Below are 3,155 nucleotides of genomic sequence, written 5' to 3' on the forward strand. Positions count from 1 at the left end.
AAAAAACTCATCTATCAAGATCCGTCGCCATTCAGGTGAGATTTTTTGTATTTTTGCGTTAATTCCAGTTTGAAGTGGAGGAGGTCGAGGCTGACGGCCGCCAAGTTGCAAGCCTTGTCTCCCTCTCTGGTCTTAACCGTCACCAGCCAAAAGTAATTTCGCTATAAGACGCTTTACACGGCCCAAGAAGGCGAAAAAACACCATACATGAGTCGATTAAGGTTTCATTTAACTTTGTTGGGATATTCAGACCGAGATGTGTTTTAGATGTGTAGTTTTCAGAGCTTTATTCATAACCCTCATATATTCTCTTCGTTTCATACAAACAACACAGAGAGTGGTCTGCCTGTGAATATATATGCAAATTATCCGCTCCCAAAGCGTTTTGTTGCTGGCTGGAAAATTTATGTACTGGCATTTCTTTGCTGGCATGGGTTGTCTCACACAGTTGCTTGATTTTCGTAACCTGCGATCAGACCCATTTTTAGCTTCGCCCATATGTTCTCTTATGTCGTCGTTCGCTAAAATTGGGCCTGACCAAAAGTCTCTCAAGAATTCCGGACGGTCGGCAAAATTTTGGGCAACCAAACTGGTAATCTGATTGGCTGTTGAAACGCCGGAAGTGAAAATGTTATCATGATTGCGCGGAGCTCTCGCGAAGTCCTCGAGACTCATCCGTTATAAGTGTACGAAGAAAGTTGCTGCCTTTTGTTCTTACAATGACGTGGACGGTGCAACTTGATTTTATTTGTATAAATGGAGATATGCCATCTGAAACATCTCATAACTTGTCCAGAATCGGGTTTGAATATCTGGAAAGAGTGAAATTAGCGATTCCGTTGTCGAGCTCTGTGGCCATGTGGTTGAAAGTACTTTGGCAAAAACTTCCCTGATGTTTTGAAAGCTAAATAGCTGGTTCTTTCAAATGGCAATGAAAGCCGATGCATATTGGTTCCCTGAATGAGACAAAGGACATATATATCAACAGGAGGAGATGCTGATAAAATAGCAAGTTAAGCGAATGCATGTTTTGAATAACTGTGTATCAAACGGCTTTATTTACTTACTGTACATGACACGGTTTGTTTGCACAATTTGGAGTCAAGATTGCTTCATAATATTTCCAGTTGATTTAACTTAAAACTCGCACTCCAGAAGCTAAAATGGCATGTTTCCAGAGAGACCAATTGTACAAAATTAAAAGAAACTTTGCGAGTCCATCTTACTGTTCGTACTCCATCAAGAAATTAACGGCGCAAACTTATCATGATTTTATTGCGCACAATTCTAGAAATACCGTCTGCAACTGAAGATATTACCCGAAAAGATCACCAAAGAAACCTTCATGGGCAAACACGTTAAAGGAATAATGTATTTCTCTATTTTTTTTTTTTTCGTTAAAAATAAATCTATTGCCAAACCGTCCAACGACAAAATGCTAGGTTATCTCAATTACAAATTAAGATGTCAAGCTTAAAAGATTGCACATTCAGTGAAGTTCGGAGGAAGAATTACACCGGCCTTTGCCGCAATATAGTCGTCGAAAAGGTACAAAAAGTAACGTTCCCCATGCTTTAAATGTGTTTTTCTCAAATTAAAGCCAACGGTAACCTCGAATTCGTTTATAATATTCCTCCCATGGTAATTAACTCTGGTCAAAACAAAATAGCGTGAATGTGCCGTCCACACGTGTATTGGTGTAATGGAAGTAAATTTGATTGGCCGATGAAGGACATGTCAATCAATCAAAAAAAGTGGGCGGAAGGAATATCGAAGAGGAATTTGGTCAGGCTCTATTTTTCGTTTCGCCAACTCCACATTACGTACCACGCGAAATTAAAATAGAGCCTGATCGCAGGTTATAACTTAGTCAGATCTTTGATTCTTGCATAGGCAAAGTTGGATATCGACATTATTCTATGTTGTACGCTGTATACTGTTGTATTGTAAAACCTTTGCCACGTATCGAGCGTGTTATTATTAATTAGTTAAATTCTAAACTTGAAAACGTTTCGCCTTCCCGGCCTCTTCAGTTCTTAATATTGTTTAGGTTTCTGGCTTTGTACTTGTACTTGCATAAGATCTACATGGTCTCCCATGGGAGGCAGAACGTTAATTGTCTCCCATGGGAGGCAGAACGTTACTTGTAGATGTTTGAATGTCAATTAATCCTTTTCAATTCTTGCGTGTCGTAAATACACGGTATTCCATTCTTCTTTCGCGTTCATACTCTTTCTTTCTGGGATTTTTCTAATATGTACTGCTTCTGTTATTTGTCTCATCATTGAGTCTCGGTGAAAAGTTCTCACGACGTTCATTGTGAATTGCTGGATATGGCCATTGTGCTCTTTTAGACAATGACTCCATAAAGGCGAGTTCTGTTCTTTCTCGTGTGATAACTTCATGTGTTCTTTTCCTCTCGTGTAGGCGTTGCGGGCTGTTTCTCCACAGTATTTGCTGTTACAGTTGTTGCACTTTATTTCATACACAATGTTGTTCCTCGAGCAATCACCTTTCCCTCTTGATGTGCATACGAAACAGTCTTCACGTCTACAGTTTCTCTCTTTCATGGTGTTCGATCTTTGTAGAAGGGACTTTGTAGAAGGGACGTGATCGCAGGTTAGATTTACGAAAAGGGAAAGTCCTGAGTGGTAAAGTGTTTCCCTTGTCAGCGATTGCAGTCGATTTTCTCAGTGTTCCCTGGGAAATATGTCAACATTCTTCGGGCAAGCTTGCTGGGCGTGACGACAGACTTGTTTGATGGGGCTGTATCGGAGAATGTGAAAGATGCATGGCGCGACATGTGATTGTTGCCCTACATCTTTGAACTTTGTTATTTGACATCTGTCAATTGGAAGCACAGGAAAAGTTTCTTCATTCAAAATTCAGATATTTTGTCCTCTCTAACAGTCTCTGGGGAAACCAAAGTTACGTTTTTTGTATTTGTTCTGTGGGCTCTTGTCGCGGTGCTATCGCAACGATCGCGCGTTCCTCGTTTTATTTTCTAGGAAAAGGAGAGCTTCTTTTCCTTTATTGCACACTGACATGCTTTATTTTGGATCAACTGCGGTTAATGACAGCTATGCCACCACTAACCTGCTTTTCAATACACTAGAGACGGCAGAACTGTATCATGTCTGTGGCCTATGAGTAGC

This window comes from Montipora foliosa, unplaced genomic scaffold (genome assembly GCF_036669935.1).
Source record: "Montipora foliosa isolate CH-2021 unplaced genomic scaffold, ASM3666993v2 scaffold_481, whole genome shotgun sequence".
Taxonomy (NCBI): domain Eukaryota; kingdom Metazoa; phylum Cnidaria; class Anthozoa; order Scleractinia; family Acroporidae; genus Montipora; species Montipora foliosa.